Source organism: Podarcis pityusensis, assembly GCF_964106645.2.
Source record: "Podarcis pityusensis genome assembly, chromosome: 5".
Lineage (NCBI taxonomy): Eukaryota > Metazoa > Chordata > Lepidosauria > Squamata > Lacertidae > Podarcis > Podarcis pityusensis.
In genome coordinates, this window is record NC_138032.1 from 43,809,167 (window position 1) to 43,832,779 (window position 23,613).

General features: G+C 47.5%; 2 protein-coding genes and 1 long non-coding RNA gene across 11 annotated transcripts in view; 1 reads left to right on the forward strand and 2 right to left on the reverse strand.

Annotated features, from left to right (window-relative positions):
- The window catches only part of SFXN3 (sideroflexin 3), a gene marked incomplete at its 3' end in the record, with an annotated part of 178,236 nt that overhangs the window by 70,138 nt on the left and 84,485 nt on the right, over positions 1 to 23,613 (reverse strand). The window lies entirely within an intron of this gene.
- The window catches only part of LZTS2 (leucine zipper tumor suppressor 2), a 62,069-nt gene that overhangs the window by 10,397 nt on the left and 28,059 nt on the right, over positions 1 to 23,613 (reverse strand). The window contains exon 1 of one of the 9 annotated variants that reach the window (XM_081006171.1): positions 19,699 to 19,811. The exons of the other annotated variants lie outside the window; for them this stretch is intronic. The gene's annotated coding sequence lies outside the window, so the exon portion shown is untranslated. Of the gene's footprint in view, positions 1 to 19,698; positions 19,812 to 23,613 lie in introns of those variants that run through there. 9 annotated transcript variants of the gene reach the window in all.
- Positions 479 to 13,088, forward strand: LOC308476792. Its single transcript, XR_013986100.1, has 3 exons — positions 479 to 986; positions 12,552 to 12,640; positions 12,918 to 13,088. It is a non-coding gene; the product is annotated as an uncharacterized lncRNA (long non-coding RNA).

The following is a 23,613-nucleotide window of genomic DNA, read 5'->3' on the forward strand; positions in this document are numbered from 1 at the left end:
GGCTGATGGAAGTTGAAGTTCAACCACAGGTTCCCCATCCCTGCTTTAGAGTTCCCACGCAATACTATGTTTCAGAGGTGCAACAACCCACTTGCCTAGGGCAAGTAGCAACAGCCCATGAAGTGCAAAGCCTCTCTCACAGCTAGAAAGGCTGTGTGTCTTTTCTGGCCCTTGAATCTAGGAGAGACAGCTGGGGTATTGTTTGTTCCTTCCAGGATGGGCATCCTGGCTGCCTCTCCTTGCTTCCAAGAGCCAGGACAGCCAGCTAGAGCTGCCTGCCAGTCTCCATGGAAAATGCCCATTGCCCAATTGCTTTTCCAACGTGGATTTCTTTTGCACGCCTCTTCCTTTCTGCAGCTGAAGCTGGGAGCTCCAAGCAGGTCTGCAGACAACCACCCTGCTAATGTTGCACAGAGGGAAACGACTAGCCTGCCATTTATACATACGGCTTCTGTTAATCCTTCCCGGAATTGCATGTGATTTTCCCCCTTCCGTAAGAAGCAGAAGATGCTTCGTGTTCGGTTTAGGAGGTACTGTAGTCAATGGGGAAGCCACCCACCTAGAACTGATAGGGGAGCTGGGGTGGAAGGAAGCAGAAGGATTCCGGGAGGCAATTTCTCCGCCATGCCACCAACGGAGAAGAGCCATGGGGGAGGGAAGCCCAAGCACAGCAGCACCTCCCCGCTCTCGGCTTCCCTCTCCCTTCGCTTCTGTCCGCAGAGCAGATTTCCTTTTTATAACCTGCCCTCTGTGCTGTGCTTTAAATAGAAAGCGCCTGTGTCTCCCGCTCCTGCCAGCAGTTCAGGATCACTGAGCGGAACTAACTCGCATTTATTCCAACCCTAGGCACTAAACCAGCCCCTGCTCAGCTCCCATCTTGGGCAGTGCATGAGTACATGAGCATTTTTTTAGAAAAGCAGAGGGGAATTGGGAGCAGAGAACGACTCTAATAGAACAGGATCTGCAACAGGAGAAAGACCTCAAAGGTAATACTTTGGCCTTGTTTTCCTTGCTTACCACAAGCCTTTGGTCTTGCGTAATGAAAGGCAGGCTCCCCAATGCTCCCCAGCGTAAAGGGATTTATGCTTCACTACAGTGTTTCAGAGAGCATCAACATGCAAAAGACTCTACCCTTGCTCACAGATTTAAAGGGTGTTGAAGGGAACAGTTGCCAGATTGAGATGCCCAGATTACAGTCTACAAATTCATGCAAAGAGATCAGAAATATCCTAGCCCAAGACAACTACAGGTTGTGGTGTGTGTGCCTTCTGTGTGCTATCATCAACTCAAACATTCCTGATACAGCAACACATCTAAGAGGGACAGAAACCACTGTTATAACTTTTGCGTTGCCATGTTTGAAATCCAGCTGCTCAGGCAGTGAGATGTGAATCGGAGGCATGTGAATGAGGCGAGAGAGCGGCTGAATGAACGGTGGCCACAGGTGCTACTGGCTAACAAGTGAAAACATATACAACACATTTCTGTTAGTTCTTCACACCAGAAAGCAGCAAGATGATAGAAACCAAGGTAGTGGCATCTGCGCTCACAAAAATCTTCAGACAGGCACAACTGTTCAAAATTGATTAAGTACCAACAATGTGGCCAGTGCAGTACAGAATATACCAGTGGCAAGGTTAGGAAAGTGGCAAGAGACTGGGGAAAGTCAGGTGGATCTAAAGGTGTAGATAAGGTCAGGAAAATTACATTGCTGAAGGAGCAGATATTGAGATGAAGGGACTTAAGGAGTGGGAGATGTGTGATGAACAGAAAATAGAAAGATGTTCCAAGTACGGGATTCACAGCATGGCAAAACGACATAATGCAAGAACAGGAGGGAAGTAAAGCTACAAGGGAAAGGATTCGCTTTCAGGGGTAACTTCTGCTGCATCCTACCTGGCTACATTTTTGCACAAAGTGAGCCGACTGCAAAACAAAAAACATCCTTTTAAAACATCTAAAAGAAGCCAAAGCATAAGAAACATAAGAAAATGTTCCCAAACCACTTTGGCTTGTTTGTCTGGCTGACAATCTTGTAGCCCTGTGATTTTGTAATGATTGCAAAGAATTTTACTTCTACTTCCGCTGATTGTTAAAAAAGAAAAAAGAAAGCCCAGCGCTGAGTCATGGGATGGGCTTTTGCTCCCAAACCCCACATTCCAGATGCATTTGTACAGTCCACGCGAATATGAATTAGATCACGATCTCTGTTTGTATATTCTGCTTCTGTTAAGTGGGGCTTTCAGAGAACTTGGATGTTTTGGCAAAGGGGCAATGAAAGTGCACAGGGTAGGAGGGAGAGATTTACAAAACAGAGGTCAGAAAAATGTGAGTCAAGTTCCCCAACATTTTTCCATAGCAAAGAAGGCTGGAAAGTTGTGCCTTCAAAGAAAAAGAAAAACCTGGAGGAGGTAGTTAATAATATACAAGAACAAGTTTGAAATAATAACATACAGGAAGAAATCTGAAAAGGAGCGACTGCTGCAGGAAGAGTTAACTCTAGTTTTTGTGAGGCCAAGAAGGGATGTTTCTGGGAACAAGGCCTTGAATTTTGAAAATTCAAGCACACAAGAAGGAGACTGAAAATAGCAACACAGTCTTGATACTGGCCAGCACCCTTGTGCCAAATGGGAAAATTATATCAACAAGGAAATTGCAGTCAGAGCCTAATCCTTTTTACTCTTATTTATGTTTACGTATTTAAGACATTTATATATTGTTTAATCATTCATGCTTCTAAGTGGTGCACCTAAAAACAAAACCCAGAAAATTAAACAATAAATTCTGAATCATAGAATTGTAGACTTGGAAGGAACCTCTAGGGTCATTGAGTCCAACCCCTTGCAATGCAGGAATCTCAGTTGAAGCATCCATGACAGGTGGCCATCTAACCTCTGCTTAAAAACCTCCAATGAAAGAGAGTCCACAACCTCCCAAAGGAGTCCATTCCACTATTGAACAGCTCGTATCATTTATCATAAAACCGAACACTACCTTAAAATGCCCCCTGAAACAAGGAGGTCTTAGTCATGAGCCTGAAGTTCAGCAAGGAGGGTGCACATCTCATGTCAAGTGGCAAGGAATTCCACAGGCTACTACACCGAACACACAGCTTCTAGTGGTTACAAGCGTTGCATCTGAACCACTCACCCAGTGATCAAGCAGAAAGACATACGCTAGGATTTCAGCCTTTCTGTGCACTAAAGGTAAAGGTAAAGGACCCCTGACAGTTAACTCCAGTCACAACGACTCTGGGGTTGTGGCGCTCATCTTGCTTTACCGACTGAGGGAGCTGGCATTTGTCCGCAGACAGTTTTTCCGTGTATTACATGCACTCAAAGGCTGCAGTGACATACACTTGAGCTGCAATCCTATGAAAACTCACTTGGGAGTAAACCCCACGCCGTTCAGTGAGACTTGCTTCCAAGGGGGGGAAAATGCCTAGAATTGATTGGGCTATTAACTCTGCTGCAACTGACCACACCAACTGGTTTGCAAGCCACATGAGGGAGGAAAGGGCACTTACACAGCATAACAACTCCCTGACAAGCCGCCCCCAGACATTTGCTCCCAACAGGGTCTGGCCGGGATCCTCTCATACACTCCCTTCCTGAAATTCTAGTCCCAACGGGGTTTTGCCTTGAGGCCGGGAGAACGTAAGGCAGTATTAGATGGTGGTGGGACATCAAGTGCTGAGTGACAGCTGTACAGAGGTGATACGTCTTGCAGCAAATGGTCAAGGGAGACCCTGCTTGGCTCTTGTTCCAGATGCTTTCCTATGCTTCCCCAAAGATATGCCCAGCCCTGAGCATCTGCTCTCTGTCTTCTCTGCAGAAAGCTGACAGAAAGGAAAGGGAATTATCCCAAATGCCCCAAGAACTGCCCCTGCTCTCAAGAACAGGGCTGATCAAAAAACAGCAAGGGCAGAGGAACACTTGGCAAGGGAGTTGGGAGGTGATTTACTGTTGTTAACTGTCCCGAGAATATCACCTTTCTTCTTAATACTATTTAAATAATTTGTGTACTGCTTAACTACAAATGTCTCTAGGCAGCTTTCATTTGCGGATAACTATCTTGTCCTCTTCTTGGGTACAAAGAAAAATTTGAAGACCCTTAGAGCTCAGAAGGCAAGCCGAGTGAACTCAAACTTGACTCGAGAGTTTTGCATTTAAAGATATATAAGCCCATCTTACAACTGAGAGGCTGGCAAAGAGTTTTGAGAATTTAGGGGGGGGGGTGTCTTTGTCATGCCAGCTAACAAGGGTCCCACTGCCTCCTTGCCCCACAGAGCTAATGTCATGGTTGCTGCCCTCAGGAGAACCCTGGAAAGGGAGGTTGAGGCAAGGGATGGCAAATAATCCAGAAGACCTATGAGCCCCAAAGGGTCCCTCTTTGCATGCCAAACAGGGATTTAACAGGGTAAGTGGGGGGGGGGGGAGAGAGATTGTGCATGGAGGGTTAATTAAAAGGAACCAAGGTGGTGGGAGGAGAGAAGGAGAAAACAGCTCTCTTCCACATCCATTCACTGGCACTGTGCAGAGCATGGAAAAGCTTTTTAGAAGCAAGGCGCCGAGGTGGGGATATGGTGTGTGAGGAACAGTAGACAATCTGCAAAAAGTCACAGCTCAGCTCCATTTCTCTAACCCAAAGCTTGGGAACACAAACTCAAGTATGGTTGGATTCCAAATAGTTTGCCTTAACAACACCATCGTATCTGCAGAATTACGAGAAAGGTTTGTTCTTATTTCCACCCTGCCAATGCATATCCATGGGCACCATAAGCCTCACTTTGAAATATGACTCTAGTGTTGCCTGCCCAGGCAGTTCTTTGGCCTAATCAAGGAGGAGGAAGAAAGAAAAATTTGGTGGGGGGTTGAAGCCCACCTGCCACCAATTCTATCATGCCCACTGGCTGTCCACCCTGGCCATAAGGCTTCCAAACTGCAACAGGGAATTGCTGAATCTGAATTCCAGATTGCTGAAAATGAACACATTGCTTTGCGCACATGCTGCGGTGAGGGACCATTGCTTAGCGGCAGAGCACATGCACTGCATCCAGAGGTTTCCAAGTTTGGTCCTTGGCCTCTCCAGTTAAAAAAGGTGATGGGGAAAGACCTCTGCCTGAGTACCTGGAATGCTTCTCCCAATGAGAGTACACGATACTGGGATACTGGACAAACAGACAGACCTCATATACATTTTAGCTCCATGCTCACGCTTTCACTACTGTCAAACAGAATCACAAGTGCAGAAAGCATTGTTGCACCCCAGGGCTGCTTGAGGGCTTCCTACAGGCATGTGGTTGGCCACTAGGAGAACAAGATACTGGATTAAATGGGCCTTTTGCTGGATCCAGCAGGGCTCTTCTTATGTTCTATACATAGCTGTCAACTTTTCCCTTTTCTTGCAAAGAATCCTATTCGGAATAAGGGAATTTTCCTTTTAAAAAGGGAAACGTTGACAGCTATAGTTCTATATAAGCATGCCTTTGAACTGTGGAAAGCTAAGGCCTTTAAAAAACAAAAAACAAACCCCCGATTGTGGATGTCCCAGTAGAGGAAGCAATATGGACAGCTCAGCCCCCAGTCCAGATGGCATAAATAATAAGATAGCAAATAATTAAGCTGCAGAGTCTATAGCTTTGGAGCTGGAATTCCCAAGTGCCCACAGGAAATTGTTCAGGGCAGATGGGGAGCTAAGGGGCTAGATGAATGGCCACAGAAACACCATTTGCACTTGCTGCAGAGAACACCAGAATAGCATCAATGTCCTTTCCAGTTAGCTTAGGCTTCCTATCCATAGACAAGGGATTATTCAGTTCCTACTCCAAGCCGGCACAGACTAGTTTATAAAGCTGCCAGATTTTAACTCAAAGGTAGCTGCATGGCAGGGTTAACGCAATTCAACGTTCGCTACAATTTGCAATTGGAATCTATTCAAGAGAGAAAGCAATTTCGAAGAGGAAAATAGCCTACAGAGCCTGCAACAGCACAGACAATGAGCTGCCCGTATGGGCCAGATCAGAGATGATGCAAAATTCATCTGCTGCCTGCTGCAGCAAAGCCAAAAAATTAGGGAATGTTCCACAAGTGTAAGTGGCATTAACTTTGGTTAAAGAATAAATACCCTTCCCACTCAACAGGTAATAAGAATAAAATGTTTTCTTATCCACCCTTCACCATAAAGTCCCAGGGCATCTTACAGCAATGTTAAAAATACGATTTAAAAATCAGATCAAACAATTTACAATCAAAAGAATAGGTTGGGTTCTAGAAACATGCATCTCAGGTGTCAAAGGCATCTTCAGCATATGGTAAAACCTTTATAATCTGGTGTATCTCTATAGGGAAGGAATCCCACAGCTTAGAGGCTGCCACAGAAAATATTCTCTTCCAGGTCACCACCTCCCTCACCTCTGAGATAGGAAGATAGGAACTGCTGCCTTATACAGAATCAGATCATTGGCCCATCTAGCTCAGTACTGTATACACTGACCAACAGCAGCTCTCCAGAGCTTCAGGCAGGAAGTCTCTCCCAACTCTTACCTGGAGATGCCAAGGACTGAAGCTGGGAGCTACTACATGGCCCGGGGGGTGGCAGATCTACCAAGAGGGCCCAATCTGTTGACACCTGAGAGGGCCTCTAGGGAACAAAGCAATCTTTCAGGTATTTTGGGCCTCAGTCAACTAAAGCTTTAATCCAGGGATAAGGAACCTCCAGACAGGGGACCAAATCTGGGTCTCCAGGTCTTTCCATCTGACCCTTGAGACTCCCCTCAGGCCACATAAATGCCAATGCCTGCTGTATCAGTGGCCCTGCTCCACCCCATCCTTGAGTGCTTTTGCTTGGCTGGAATGTGTCCTTGAACTGTGACAATGCCTCTTACTTGACTAGATGGAGAGGCAGGTGTAGAAACCTCTGAATTGTGCACCTATTGTGTGGAGGAAGGAATCACACCTGTTGCTCCATCCACTTGTTGCCACTGGCTACACCCACCGTAGGTATGCTCCCAGAACGTTGCCTTTGAGGGAATATGGCTCCCCAGGCTGAAAAAGGTCCCCCAGCCCTGCTTGAAATGCTGAGCCATGTTAGTATAATGGAACCCCATCCGGTAATCTGGCCAGTGCATTTTGGGCCAGCTGAAGTTTTTGAGTCATCTTCAAGGGCAGCTCCATGTCACATGTGCTACAATAATCCGATCTGGAAGTTACCACGGCATAGATTGTGCAGTGGCCAAGTCGTCTCTGTCCAAAAGCGGCCTGCTGAGCTTCCCATCAAATGAAATAATGAAGCAGGGCGTTAAATGTTTAACAAGATTCTGAAAGGGAATGGAGATGGGGCTCTGATAACCAAATTTATCAAGATCAGAGAGCCAGAGTCTTCTGCCTGATAGCGAAGTCCAGCCTCCTCACAGCGGGAGCTGAGCCATTTTTGCGCAGCCTGAAAACACTGGCTGAAATTCTCAAAAAGCTAAGCTTTCCTTTTTCTGATCGCTTAGCCTTCATGGCTGAGAGAAGATAGAAAACATAAAAGTGTTTCCGTAATAGCTCACAAAAGCAGAATGAAAGAACCCACCTAATATGATGTTTTCTTAATCTCCTCACAGGATTGGAGAGAACAAAGAGTTTTGAGCATGCGAGTTTCTCAACCATCCCAAATAGTTGGAAAATGCCATGGCTCAGTGACAGAGGACATGACCTGCACACAAAGGATCTCATATTTAACCCCCTGCATCTCCAGCTACAAGGTCCCAGGTAGAAAGACATCTTCAAGATTGCTACACAGAGTAGATCAGGGATGGGAGGGAACCTCAGGACCAGGAGACAATGCAACACCCAAGTCTCCCTATCGGAGTCTAACCCTTAGAATCCTCCCCATGCTACATTCCCTCCCTACCCTTCTCTGCTCAGGGCCAGCCCTGTCATTAGGCATGGTGAGATCACTACCTCAGGCAGTAGAAATCCCTGAGGCAGCATCCCCACGGTCACCCCACCAGCGTCAGAAGTGGCAGGGCACACAACAGATAGAGGCAGTAGCAGTGGCAGGTATGGTGGGGGTGGGAGTGGTGGCAGCAGCAGGGCAGCACTTCCCATATTGCCTCAGGTGGCAAAATGGGATGTCCCACTCTCTGGCTGGAATGTGAACTCTCTAGTAATGCCCCCTGCTTGCATTGGTATACAATGGAGGGAGGACAGAGTGGAGTTTGTGGGTGTGTGGTGATACAGAATAAATAATAAGAAACTAGGCTATCATGTAAAGGTAAAATTTACACTAATTTCTCCACCCACTTTTGCAGCTGGCCCCACCCCATATGTAGCCCCCAGAAGACATGGCTGTCCTTGGGTTCCCCACACTCAAAGTAGACAACAGGGAGCCAGAAGGAGCAATGGTCCGACACGAAGGCAGCATCCTCTATGTCCATATGCCACTGGGAATTTGGGATTATTTTAAAGGAACCCCCCCCCCCCCGGTCATTTAAATGACAGACACAACACAGAGCTAAACTAGGTATCCATATGTTTATTCACCCATTTGCCTATAAAGTCTTACTTTTTGCACCAAAATGAGCGCATGAAGAACAAAAAAGGCCCCCATCCTGTCTGAACTTGCCATATTCAGCCACTTAAGGCTGTTTGCCTCTCACAGCCTGGCTCACTTCTGGTATCCAAGCCAGGCTGACTGAAAACAGCTTAAACCAGTCAAGCATAGCATGCCATGGCAAGGCAGGGGACGGGTTTCGTTCTGCTCCCCCTGACACTCGTGTTGATATAGGAAAGCAGGAGACACCCCCTGACCCTCTCCAACACTTGAATAAAGTGTATTCTGTTAGTGTATAATAAGCATGCACATATCTATTTTGGCCCGCAGAATCAGAGATGTGTGACACATGCTGAGAAACTGCAGTTAGCATTGAAAGGAAAGTTCATTTACAGCAAGCAGACAACAATCCGTCCTTTGTCAACCCCCTTCCGCATCACCCAAGGATACTGAACTTGCAGCTTCCACAAACTTTAACAGAGGCATCTTGCAGACAGATTCTCTGACACCCCAGTCTTTCTGCCAAAATGAAAGATGCTGATTTTTGTGCAATGTGCTATACAGTGTCACTCTTCCCTAGACAGCACACATTTCCATGTTTGGACCTTGATCAATGTAAACTGAGAACTTCAGTTCACTGGTTGCTGGCAAAGCATTCTAAAGATGGTGTTTTCAAAGTTTGACTCCTGAACTGGCTTTATATCTATCAACTACAACTTGTGCTCAGCACATTCAGCCACCTGGACACTTTCCAAACATGTCCCATCCTGTTGATCAACAAGAACTAGAACAGGGACAGCCAAAGTTGTTAAGGCTGCAAGCTCCCATCATATCTGACCATTGCCAGGGCTAGTTGTGGCTGATGGGTGCAAGAGTCCAAAAACACATAGAGGGCTCACATTGGCTGGTCCTGAACTAAGGAATATAGCACAATTTTCACAGAAGAACAGGATGGAAAGCTGCTCTGCTCTGGGTGTTGCTTCTTCCTTTTGATGATCACCACTGCTGTCCCTAACCAGAGGGGGAACAACTGCTGGGAAGTGCACACCTGCATCAGCGTAACCAGGCACCTTCATCTGCCCCAGCTGCAACAAAACATGTCTCTCCTGTATCGTCTCTACAGCCACAGCAGCAGCTGTAACTCCTCAACAGTTTAACTTCACCCCCAAAGGCACTTTCTTCCATTGTCTCCCAAGACAGACAGATGCCAACCAACCCTACTAGCACAAGTTATTAGGCCAGAAGGATCATTGGAATGAATCCAAACTATGCTTAATGTATCCCATGCTTCCTGCCTGTCCATCCCTCCCCACCCTTTCAAGCACTGGAAGGAGACACATGGAAAGGAACCTCTTGAAATGAACCCAGGACAGCAGAGTGCTCATATAATAATGCAGGGGTCAGCAACCTTTTTCAGCCGTGGGCCGGTCCACCGTCCCTCAGACCATGTGGTGGGCTGGACTATATTCTGAAGGGGGTAAAAGAACGAATTCCTATGCCCCACAAATAACCCAGAGATGCATTTTAAATAAAAGAACACATTCTACTCATGTAAAAACACGCTGATTCCCAGACCGTCCGCGGGCCAGATTTAGAAGGCAATTGGGCCACATCCGGCCCCCGGGCCTTAGTTTGCCTGCCTGCCCCTGTAATAATGTATCCATATTTTAAAGAAAACAGCAGCCAGGTTCTTACATAACTTGTTGCAGTGGCCATGTTTGCACAAATGGTAAGCCAAAGTTTCCAATCTATTGCAGCTTATTGTGAACAAGCAGTGGGTTAGTGCACATTGCCCAATCATTCCTGCTTTGCTCCCCACCCTGGAGAAGAAGGAGATTGCATCTAAACCATGGATCGTGCTGTATTATTCCCTAACAAGTCCCAATCAGCAAATCAACCGCGAACCGTGGGTTAAGGTTGGCTCGTTAACATTGCTTGTTAAGGAGCAACAAACCAGGGTCTGTGAGTTCAGACATAATGATAAGCCAAGTATTCCTGGACTGTTTACCACTCTCATGTCAGGGAAGGAGTGAAGCTGGAACTACTGGGCAGGTTGCACCAACACACGGCTTGTTCACAATAAACCACGAAAAATCAGAAAGTTTGGCTTGCCAATACGTGCCAAGGCAGCCACTGTGGCCCAGCTGAAATGTATTTATAAACAAAAGTTTGAAGTTTATTTATTTTTTCCTTTGTCCTCACAATGCCAGTGCTTTAAAGAGGAAGGATCTATTTTGGCTAGTCAAATGCCCTCCTCTAGGTTTCATTATCATAAAAGGAGAGCAACTCAAAAGGCAAAGTATGAAAACAGCCTAAAATCATGCCATAGACATTATCCCCATCTAAGTCTATTATTTTATTTGCATTACTGATGGGCTGCCGTATGACAAGAAGTTCTTTGAGCAGCCTAAGACTTGCCAACACAACACAAAAATGTACTCGAGACACAATAATCTGTATGTCATCTAACACATGAGTTCAAGAAGCATTTATAAGCTGAATTTCAGGGATACCCAGAGAAGGGAGCCCATTTTCCACAGTCCATCCATCTAGGGAGCCATGCCCTCCCCTACCCACCCCACACTTGCTGCTCCTCTTCATCCAGGACAGGCATCTGCCTGGAAACCGGATCTTTGTTTCCATGCAGGCCCCTGCTGCTCCAGGCCCTGTTTGATGTCAGGATCCTCTTGTCCTTAACATAATCAACATCTCCCAGCAACCGCCAGGCTAAGGGATTATGGGAGAAATAATCCACCAGCAGGAACAGCAGCAGAAGCCGAAGTTGGGAGACAAAAGCTCCCGTTTTCATGCAAATGTTGGCCTGAACCAATGAGCCTGGGACTCCAGGGAGGTCCCGAATTTGACCTCACAGCTGGGCCACTCTCAGAGACAACAGCATAAGAAAGCTGCAGATTGTACCACTCAGGCCTAGCACCTGGGAAACCCATTATGCAAGGCAGGAGAGCACAGTAAGCAGATCAGTTCAAGGGAGATGAGGATCTTGGGAGTTTTTCTTTCTTTCTGCAGGATGGGTGGGGGTGTCACAAATATTTCAGTGAACGAAGTATCACAAAATGGGATTTATAGTTTCGAAACTGCGGAGGAATTAAACTGTATACTGAGGACTAGAAACTTTATTTGATTATTAAAGTAAACAGCTTAATAGAATCTGTAAGGTCCAAACGTTAGGCAAGTTTATACAGTATTAAAATAGCTCCTCCTAAAAAAAAAACCCCAATGTACATTCTGCTACTATCCCCTCTACATTTAGAAGAGCAAAGGAAAACTGCCTTAAGAAAGGCTGAAAAAATTCTAAAACCCTCACACTTATAAATCCGATATTGTTTTGTTAGAGGTTGCTCCTAATGTCTGACAATTTTTAATGCTTGTCAAACCCAGATCACTAGGATCAATCAAACAGAAGTCTTATTTTAAAATGACTATGTTTAAAAAAAAAAATTTCTTCTACCAGAAAATCCTTAGATATGTCAACGTTGAAATAATCCAGTCTAGGGAAATCCCAGCCTCTTTATTGCCAAGGGATGCAAAGCAGCACCTAGAAAGTTGCACCATTTTACCTGCATGTAATAGAGTTTATAGCACCTGGAAAGTTGTGTGGGTAGTAAATAGAACAGGCAAAATAATGTTCAAATCCTGGAACAGACATGTTGCTGGACATCCTTCAGTTACCTCCTTGGTTTAATTTTTGTCTGAAAATCTGAAGTAATGGCAGGAAAGCATATAAAAAATTCCTAATTAAAAAAATACTAAGCATTATTATTGGAGACTTCCACTTTTGACCTGATTTTCAAAAGATTAATTCATGATGCCTATTAAGTCTCGATTTGAGAAAGCCTGGCTGCGGCTGATGGAGTCCAAGAACTCCGGAGGGCACCAGTTTGGGAAAGACTGTTCTACAAGTTATGACTCCCAAGCCAGAAATGCATTGGGATGCACTATAGTGGATTTCAGAGTAGAATCGTTGCTTATTTGTATTTATTTGCTCATTGCAGATTTATATGCAAGGATATGCTTTGCAAATTCAACATCCTCAGGTTTGTGAACATGGAAGGCAGAGTCAGCTGAAGTTCTTTTCTAGACCGTTTCCATGGTCAAATGGGATTAGGCAGTACCTTCCACACACCTCCACCAGGGGTTCCTTTGGTCTGGATGTCAAGAATTTGTGAGCATGACCCCATCAGAACAGCCACATTCCTTTTTCGGAGGAATCAGAAGATTTTGTTTATGTTTGGTGTCTAATAAGCATTCGAAACTCCCATTGTTCTAGGCTCGTTTTGCGACAAGGAATTTCATTAGCAGGGGTACGTAGTTCCTGAGCTCTGGGCCTATGGTTTCAGATTAAAACTGCAGAGTGGAAGGAAAGGAGGACCTTTTTCTGCCTCCCCACTTCCAGCCACTCTCTGAAGACTGGAGAAAAGACCCTCTTAAGAATATTTGTGGGGCAGGCAGGGGAAGCATGGCTTTGTTGTTGTTTTTTGCAATCTTCAGATGAGGACTAGACCATGTGAAAAATGAATATAAGATTTCAGCTGCAGTTCATTCATTTTTCAGCTTTGTATTCTTGTTATTTTAAAAGTGTGCCTAGACATTCTGTTGTTGTGCCCATAATCTAGGTTTAAGGTTTAGCTCCTAGCTTTCATATCTCCATTTCTAACACTGCCTCTCTCTCCAGTCAAACATATAGGGTTCCTGATAATTTGTTGCTGTTTCCTGTAGAGAACTGGGTGATCTGGTTATCTTGAGCCAAATACTCACTTTGGTACAGTGGTACCTCTACTTATGGACACGATCCGTTCCAGGGTGCCGTTCGCACTCTGAAGAGTCCGTAAGTAGAGCGCCGCTTCTGCACATGCACATGACGCGATAATGTGCTCCTGCGCATGTGCGAAGCAGCAAACCCAGAGGCCAACACTTCCGGGTTTGTCGCATTCATAACCTGAAAAAACGCAACATGAACCAAACACAACTTGAGGTATGACTGTACTTCACATTGCTGTGCTTTCCTCCCCCTACCTCTATTGTATAAAGAAAAAACTCAACAGGAACATATTTGACATGTTCGACAGTGGAAAGGACCCCTTTGGGAGGTTGTGGACTTTTCTTCCTTGGAGGTTTTTAAGCAGAGGTTGGATAGCCATCTGTCATGGGTGCTTAAGTTGAGATTTCTGCATTGTGGGGGCTTGGACTAGATGACCCTTGTGGTCACTTCCAACTCTACGGTTCTACGATTACGATATAAAGCTGCCTCATATGGAGTCAGGCCATGGGCCCATCTAGTTCAGTATTGTCTACACTGACTGGCAGCAGCTCTCCAGGGTTTCAGGCAGGGGGTCTCTCCCATCCTTACCTACAAATTTCAGGAGTTGAACCTGCAGCCAACACTGCATTCAACAAAGGTGCTCTACCACTAAAGTCAAGAAGACCCGTCTCCTACACAGGATCTTTGGCAACACAGTATGATGCAGTTATCTGACACAAGGAGATGTTGTATGCAGGTAGATGCTGTAGAACATAGAGAATAGCACACTGTGGGACAGAGATGCCACCTACCAAAGCACGAACGTTACCACAACTGGACCAATCTGCCAGAGGGCATCCCACCCCTTTAAGTGCAGATCCACTCTCCCCAGCATGAGGGCAGGCCATGTGATAGCTGCACACATGACAAGCTAATGAGTTATGATCACTAGGAGCGCTGGATGGATGTGCAGTGACAGGCCACCCAGAAGAGCAGCCTAGTGCACACTGATCAGGGGCAGCATTCAGTCAGGCCACGGCTGGGTCAACCCAGCAGGGTTCCTCTCCACATGCGTGCACACACATTCCACATAAAGCCATGGAGAGGAGGAACCATCTTCACCCTCTCGTTGAACCTGGGGAGTAAGGATTTAATCCCATATGATGACCTGGGCTGGCACAGGAGGACCAAAAGCTACCGGGAGATGTCCCTGCACCAGGTTTTCTTTCCAGGAAAGCAGTACAATTAACACGGAGACCCTTCAGAAAAGAAGAGAAGGGGGAATGAACAGGTACAAGCAGAAGAAGACATGGCCTTCTGAGCACTATTGAACCCTGCAAGTACCTGACACATCATAACTACGTAGCATAACCAGATCCCAAGGCGCATGTGTGCACATATGCACACACAGTCCCCAACTCCCCCAGTCCTCTGAAATGCCAGTTTGCTGACACTAGATCCCAGCAGCCAGCAGCTGGCCACACTCCTGTACTCCCAAGCCCAAGGCCTTGCCACCTAGGCTAACCCAATCATAATGGCAAACTGGATATGCGGGCACCACAATTCCAGCAGCATCTGCCTCAGCTATGTAAATACTTGCAGGCAGAGAGAAATGTGCTGTGTTGCACTTTTGGAAGAGGAGCACAAAGCAAGCTCAGCGACTCATGGGATGGGCAGGGCTCCTAACATACCAGGGGGCACGGCCTGATTGCCAACTGATCTCTGGAACACAGGCCCAGTTGTCAAGGGGAAGAAAGGAGTTGCTTTGGAAATTAAAATGAGAAAGAATAATTCCAATCAACACTTGATCATTGCGTATGGTGGCACTGTGCTACTCAGCATACAGTTAAGGGTGTTTTGGTGGGGGGGTTAGAGAAGGGATTTTAATTTGCTGACTGCAGCAAAGCCTAGGGGCAGTGCTGCCCACCACTATACAAGTTTAAACAGCAGGAAGTCAAAAAATGGATTGGCAGATAAACAATCTAAATAGAGGGCCAGCTGCAGAGAGCCTTAATCCCAACTAGCTGCAACATGTTAACCAAAATAGTTCGCTTTTACAGAGCATTTTAGAGAGTTTAAAATGTATCACATATATTGGTTCAGTAATGATGCTTCACAAGGTAAGATCAGCCTTATCATACCCATTTTGCAGAGAAGGGACTGAGGCTGAGAGAGTACTGGTTTGTTAAGACCTCTGAGTTTGCTGCAAAGGAAACATTTGCTTGAAGGACTTCCTAGTTCACAGTTTACACACTTCAATAAACCTGCCTTGTAAATAAGCCAACAAAAGTTTGTTTTTCAAGAATATTACTAGCCTGCATTCCCATGCTTGCCATAGATGTGGAGATGTCCTATTCTGCAACCCCACACATGGAAATGTAGGCTTCTCTACTCTCCTAACAAGCTAGCCACAAGAAAGAAAGAGAGAGAGAGAGAGAGAGAGAGAGAGAGAGAGAGAAGCCTTCTACCAAGTGAACTGGAAGTAGGAGGATGAAAGGACTGAGTGCTCCTCTGGCACCCCTCTGCATTTCCATGATTGCAGAGAAAGGGGTTTTTCTTCTCCTACAGGTAGCACAGAAACCAAGTGGGCTGTTGGGAGAAGGAGCCGCCTCCCCCAGCCCTGTCAATCCCCAACATGGAACTCCTGCTTGCCTATAGCTATCAGTGAAATAGAACTCTGCCTTTGCGCATCCTTGGCCAAGCCCTAGCCAGGCATGTCCAAAGTCCGTTTCAGGGGCCTAATCCAGCCCCCTGGTTGATTTAATCTGGCCCCTGTGGTAGTTTATTTTCTGGGTAAAATCCTAAAAAAACCTCAACAACAACTTTGGTTGGCCCTCACGGCCCTTCACTTCATCAAATCTGGCCCTCTTTGCAAAAAGTTTGGACACCACTGCTAGGCATTCATATCCTGCAAAACTGAGATCTCTAGATGTGAGCAAACCAACTGGCTACAGTTAGCAATTAACCTTCCACAAGGGCCATATCTAGAGGTTCAAGAGCCCTTGGCGCTGGGCTGGACTTTTCATGAGATAAATCTGCAGAGGTCTATAGACAATGTACTAAGGGGGCCACCTATCCCTACCCTAGCTGGATCTGAGAGTCATTGACTGCAACTGTTTCTTCATTTGTTTCTCTGTCTAAAGGTCTACTACCTCACTTTTCAGTTGTCTCAAAGCAGCTCACAAAGAAAAAATTAAACATACAATGTACAAAAGGCATAGATTAAACATAAGAAAGCAAGAACATTAAACATAAGAAAACAAGAACATTAAAGCAGCCTCCTGAAATAAAAAATTGTTCTGACCCAACACCTGAAACTTTGCAGTGTCAGTCCTTGTCTGGTTCCTACTGGATGAAGCTCCATAGAACTGAGCTCACTATGCTGAAGGCACAACCCCTTGTTAATGTGGGTCATGCTTCTGGACCATGGGGAACCACTAGTAGCTTTCCATGTTGGAAATCTATGCTTATCCTCCACTGGGAGACCAAAAAAAGAAGGCCCCTTGCACCACCATTCTCCGAAACCACTCTCAGAACTCAGAGGCTTCTTTTCCCACAATGCAGCAGTGAAGGGCAGCACCTGTGGCCCTCTAGATATAGTTGTACTTCAACTCCCATCAGCCATAGCCTGCACTGTCAACAATCGGGGGTGATGAGAGTTGTAACCCAACAATGACCACAGCCCCCACTCCCAATGCTTGGGAATAAAATGTGCTACTTTGTGCATGGCATCTGAATAAGTCTAGGAAAGCCATCAAGGGAGAGGAGAAGCCTGCTGCCTCCACTTCTTAGCATCGGTCTTAAGCTGTGTGCCTGTATAACAATGCTGCCCAGCGAACAAGACACTGCAGGGAGAGGAGGGGAGGTCGGTCAGGGCTGTACCCTCCCTTCCCCCACCTATTTCACTTCAAAGCAAGGAGCGGAGGCATCTGCTGAAGCTATCAAGCCTGTCCAGCCTAAAGCTGAGGAACAAAGAACATGATCAGAGAGCAAGCAGACTCTTACCCTTCCACAGTCCCCCTCGCTCCTCTCAACTCTGCCAGCAGAATGTACCCAAGAAAAAGCTGCTCCCCCCCCCTCGCCTTTGCATGCACGGATGCACCCATCACCAAAGATTCCCTAAATCCCAGCCCTGGCAGTCTGAGCACTAGAGAGGCTTCCTGGCCCTTCAACACTTTTCTCTCCTATCCATCGTTCACTGGCATCTGGCCTGGAACTGAAAGCTGCAAATGGCAGTGCTTTGCCCAGACTTTTCCAAGCCCTGCAGGACCAAACTGCCAGCAGCAGAGAGTTTTAAAAGTTTCAGGGCTTTCAGGTTCTTGTTTATAGAGAACGGTGATTCACAAGCTTGCAAAGGACAGCAAGCTGCCCCTAACAGGAGAGTCGCTACCGCAAACAGGCTCAGGCTGGATCTTAAAAAGCACCATATACACAGAGGCAAGAATCCGAACACAATGAGTTGTGATGAATGGTTCCTGTTGTCTGTCCTCTTCACAAACACAAAGAGGCCACCTCATTTCTCCAGGAAATGTAATTAACACACACAGTCGCCTCTTGGGAGACCCCAGCTCACTCCCATGTACCCCCAACGACAGAAAAAGAGAGAACAGAACAAGAGAATTAATAGAATCAAAGAGCTGGAAGTGAGATGGCTTAGAGCAGCCTTTGTCAACGTGGTGCCCTCCAGATATTGCTGGACTATTGCTGAGCGGGTCAGACCAGGACTGTGGAAACCCAGGTCCAACTCCCCATCCAGCTACAAAGCTACAATTCTGGACCCGTCTCTCAGCCTAGCCTGCAGGGTTGTTGTGAGGATAAAATTGGAGGGCAGACATATATTCATTCCTGAATTCCTTGAAGGAAGGATATAAATGCACCTTATTATCACATTCTTGTCCTAGAGAGGATATTTTATAGTTAATGCTTCTGATATTAGCCCACAGCACCCACTGTTATTCCACATGCAAAGAAAATCTCCAGGGCTTATCGCAGTCAGTCACCACAGCTAAATGCAGAAAGAGAAGCTGACAGAAACACACGTACAGCAGGGAAAGTCAGCATTGTTTGGTCTGCCCAGTGCAACACACATGCTTCCAGCATAATATGCAACTGTGTGCATATAAACACATTCAAAGAGCCTTTTTAGCTGTTGCACATGCTCCTACAGGATGCTTGGGGAGCATGTCCCATATCAACATTGGACGGTTTCCTCATTGGCCTCCCCACACCTGTGCTGAAAATAGAAACCTACACTCACCCACCCTACAATTTCCACACACCATGCACACCCGCCTCTAGCAATGAGAGACTAACACTCTGTCCCAGACCCTACAGCTGACCGCTGAACTCCAGCTCCCATCAGCCCCAGCCACCATGGCCAATGGCAGGGAATGATGGGAGTTGTGGTCCTACTACATCTGGAGAGCCACAGGTTCACTCCCCCTGCTCTGCATAGTATCATCCAAGGGCTTTGCATAGCCTATCCTGGCTGCTGGGGTCACTCTGGGGTTCCCTTGGGGCAGCTGAAGGACTAGCCCAAATGCTCAGAGCTAGGACCTGCAATGGACTCTCAACAGGCATAAACCCCAAGCCAACCCATCCAGGCAGCGGAGGGAGGGCTCTGGCACACCGCCTGGCCTCCATCAACCCAGGTTCCTGGCGCAGATTCAGAGCACCGGGGATGTGGAGGAGGAGGAGGAGGCCACGGCCAAACTTTCCCCATGAATGAAAGGAGGGAGAGGGAGAAGCCCACTAGGCCAGACCAACAAGCTCATTGGCTGGCAAGAGGCTGCTCCGTGACGAAGAGGGAGAAAGGGGCACCTTCACGCGCGCCACAAGCCCGGCAGCGCAGACTCCCGCTTCTCCGTTGCCCTTTCATGGAGAAAGTAACGCGAAGGAACAACATTACGCGCTCAGAAACCGACTCGCCGCCGGGACAAGAGGCAGCGGCGCCTCTCCTTTCCCACCGCGGGAGACGCAAGTCGACGGATGGCGAAGGGAGAATGTGATTCCAGCAGGCAGATGGAGAGGGAAGCGGGGGGCGCATTAAACAGCAACATCGCCGGCCTGCTTCCGACTCCACGCAACAACAAAGATCGCCGCGGCGGGACCACGCAGCCAACTCAGCCCCCTTCTGGAAGGGAGGTGGATGGGGGAAGCAGAGGAGCGACCCGCCGCTGGAGAAAGGCATCCCGAAAGAGGCTCCCAAGCAAGCCCCCTCGGTCGCCAACTGTAACTCAGCGCCCAAGACTCTTAGCGCGCAAATCGGCTGGTCCTTTTTTTGGCGGAGGGGGGAGCTCTCCCCTTCTGATCTTTCTGGGCCCCGAAGCGAATTCCCGCCCGTCTCCCCCCGCCCACCGGAAAGTGGATCGCGACCTCCCGCTGCCCGCCTTGCCCCGCACCTGGCCTGGCCGCCTCCATGGTGCCGGTCCGCCGCTGGGCCGCTACGGGGCACAGTTCCCCCGGCCGGCTCGCAGCGCCGCCGCGTCTCGACAAGTTTGAACAGGCTCCTCCCCTCGGCTAACCGGGACTCTCGTGTCTCGGATCCGCCCCCTACCCTCCTTCTCCGCCCAGCCCCACTTTCCTCCTCCCTTTCCCTCACCCCCACCGACTCGGCCGGGCCTGAGACACACGCGCAAAACGACGAGCGGGCGCACCAGCTCCGCCGGAGCTGCTCGCCGCCCAGAGGCCCATCTCAGAGTCGCCTGGTGGTGCGCCGCGCGACTGACTTTTTTGGATCCGCACATCGCCAACCGCTAGCGATGTAGAGTAGGAGCGCGCGCGCACACACAACTACAACTGCTGTGTAACTTTAGCGCCTGCTAATGTGCTCGACTTTTGAATTATGGAGGAGACTCTTGAGAGTGCCATGGACTGCAAGAAGATCAAACCTCTCCATTCTTAAGGAAATCAGCCCTGAGTGCTCACTGGAAGGACAGATCGTGAAGGACAGATCCTCCAATACTTTGGCCACCTCATGAGAAGAGAAGACTCCCTGGAAAAGACCCTGATGTTGGGAAAGATTGAGGGCACAAGGAGAAGGGAACAACAGAGGACGAGATGGTTGGACAGTGTTCTCGAAGCTACCAGCATGAGTTTGACCAAACTGCGGAAGACAGGAGTGCCTGGCCTGCTGTAGTCTATGGGGTCACGAAGAGTCGGACACGACTAAACAATGTGCTCACCGCTGTACATGACAATGTACCTCCGAGGCTCTAAACACCCTCCATCCGACTGCGAGGCACGAGGCTCTTTGCCCACTCACCAAACACTCTACATCCCCAAGGGGCACCTGTGGGGGGGGGGAGGCCTCCAGTTAGCATGTGCAACCCAGTTTGCCCCAATGTTTTCTGGTCGCACACCTTTACCCAACTGTGTAGGCGCAGGTTCAGTAGCTATGGACAGGCTTTAGCCTTATTCCACCCTGACCTAAGCTGAGCAACTGTGGTTGCATAACCGCCTTTTTCCACTTATCTCTGACTTGTTTATTTTTCTCTTGTTTATTTTTCAAAGGTGACTGGCTACAAAGGTGAGCAAGACTCCTGCATCTTCAATAGTTCTGTGGCTTTCAAGATTTTTGGTCCATGCAGCTTGTCATGCAGGACTTGGGGGTGGGGGGTAGGGGGTGGGACGGACTGCATATATCTGCCAAAAATCCATCTTCTATTAAAGATGCAATGAGGCTTGATCTCCTTTGTAAGTTGGTCATTCTCCGGAAGTTGAGAAAGAATCCCTTGGGAAGAGATTGGCTTCACACACACCTCGCAATTCAACGATCTCTGCGGAAGTTCCACTGTGTGCATGGAGCTCCTCCCCCTAAAGGGCTGCCCCCTTCATTTCACTGCAGTGGCACTGGAAGTTTCAAAGGATGTAAAGGCATCTCTCCCAGGAAGGGCAACGCAAGCTCATTGGCAGAGCATCAGCTTTGCATGAAGAAGGTCCCAGTTTCAATTCCTGGCATCTCCAGGTATGGCTGGGAATGCCCCCCATTTGAAACTCTGGAGAGCTGCTGCCAGTCAGTGCAGACCACACTGAACCAGATAGGTGATTGGTCTGACTCTGTATAAAGCAAGCTTCCTGTTCTCCTGCAAACTAGCGTTCAGAGTAAACACTAAGCTCATGTCATCTTGCCTATGCATCCTTTCCCATCCACCCCTAAGCTGCTCCATGACCACTTCTATCCATCCCTGGGCTCCCCTCCCACGGCTGCACTAGGTCTCTCCATGCTGTCATTTAGTCCATATCTGCCATTCCTGTCCCCAGCCCATGCCAGCCACCCAGCACTGCTGCCTGATCTCGCTTTGTACATCCGCCAGAGAAAGCTCCTTGCATTGGCTGCAGCAAGCAAGGACCCAGGAATATGGCTGCATGCAAGACTCTGCCTGCTGCTGTGCTGTCACTTGCAACTGATCTGCCCACTGAGGAGATGGAGCCAAGACAGATGGCAAGCCGAGTACAGGTGCAGCCAGGCCTTTCCCCAGATGGTGATATTCCACCCCCAACCCAGATAGCTGTCCTCATCCTCAAGCCTGGCCAAATCCTTTTGAACACATCTCCCATTATTATTTAAGCCAGCCCCCCCCCCCACTTGTGATCCCCAGATATTGCTCCCTCCTTCAGCCGCTAGAGGGCGCCATTGATTTATATAATCTTTCAGGGATTTTGCTCCGATGGCTCACTGCCCCCTGCTCCAATAATGTGCTCATGCAGGATTTTTAACTTGCCTCAAACCTTAGCATTTCAAAACAAATAATAGTTCCTTAAAGTGCCATTCACTTAGGAAGTTCCCATCTCTAATATTGTACCAGTTTCAACAGATGGCAGCCCTGGGAGCGCAAACCTGCTCCACTTTTGCCTGCCTGGCCCCAGGGCATGTGGGGTGACAGGTCTTCCAATGCTCATTTTAGATATTTTATTTGCCATCATTCAATAAGCATATGGAGGTCATAGCTGTCAACTTTTCCCTTTTCTTGCAAGGAATCCTATTTGGAATAAGAGAATTTCCCTTAAAAAAAGCGAAATGTTGACAGCTATGATGGAGGTGTATGCAAACTTTTACATCAGCTTAGGTCTAAATCAGTTTATAAAACCACTACTTGTTTGTTGTTTACCCTGCCTTGAACCCCTAAAGGAAAGTTATTCTGCAGGCAGAGGATTGGGGCCCCTCTCTGGACCAAGAAAACAAAACTCTCCACTGACTATGGTCTCCCTTACTAATCCGCTCCTGCTGAGTTAGAATAGTCCAGTTGTATCTGATGTTGCACAAGAGGTTGCTTCTTGCAAAATAATAATAAAAGGAATTGAATATATATGTGTAAAATAAATGGTAATATATTTATTAGATAGATAGATAGATAGATTGATAGATAGATAGATGATAGATAGATAGATAGATACATAGATAGATAGATAGATAGATAGATAGATAGGACAGGCCCAAGGTAAGCTAAGCAGTGTGACACCTTCCTGAAGCTGTAAGGGCAGATCAGAGAAGACTTCACAACAGCAAATTGTCTGAGGGGAGATTCTTCAGTGTATAGAGTGGTACCTCGGGTTAAGTACTTAATTCGTTCCGGAGGTCCATTCTTAACCTGAAACTGTTCTTAACCTGAAGCACAACTTTAGCTAATGGGGCCTTCCACTGCTGCCGCCACACGATTTCTGTTCTCATCCTGAAGCAAAGTTCTTAACCCGAGGTACTATTTCTGGGTTAGCAGAGTCTGTAACCTGAAGCGTATGTAACCTGAGGTACCACTGTAAAGCCTAGTTCAAACTCAGCAGTGGTGTGTGAGGAGGACAGACTGGTGGCAGTGTCCTTCCAGTGGCTGTGGTGGTGTTGCAGGATGAGGTGAGGTGAGGCAGTGCTGTGGCTGCAAACACGGACCTCGCTGCTGCTTGGCCCACCCCATTCCTGTTCTGGTGAGCCGCTTGCTACTCCGCTCGCACCCCATAGTGGAGTAAACCTACGCCCTGACTGTACCACTTTAGCCTCAAGGGAAGAGGACACAACTCCTGCACATGGAAAATGAACATGTCAGAGAGAAGGCTAGGCCAAAAACCTTGTCTATGGCATTTAGCTTTTATGTGCAGGGATTTAATTTTATTTTGTAATTTGGGTGATTCCAGTCTGTCGTCTCCCACATGCAGTCTAAAGCAGCGCAGCCCAGGCACAGGTTTGCGGTCCTTAAAGTCCTGCCTTTGAAGGGCTGTCTGGTCCAGATCCAATTTAAGGATGAAGAACCATAAAGGAGGGAGAAGGCCTTTACGTTGCCCGTTGATAGTTAGCACTGGGACAGCACCTCACTGCCACCTCACTG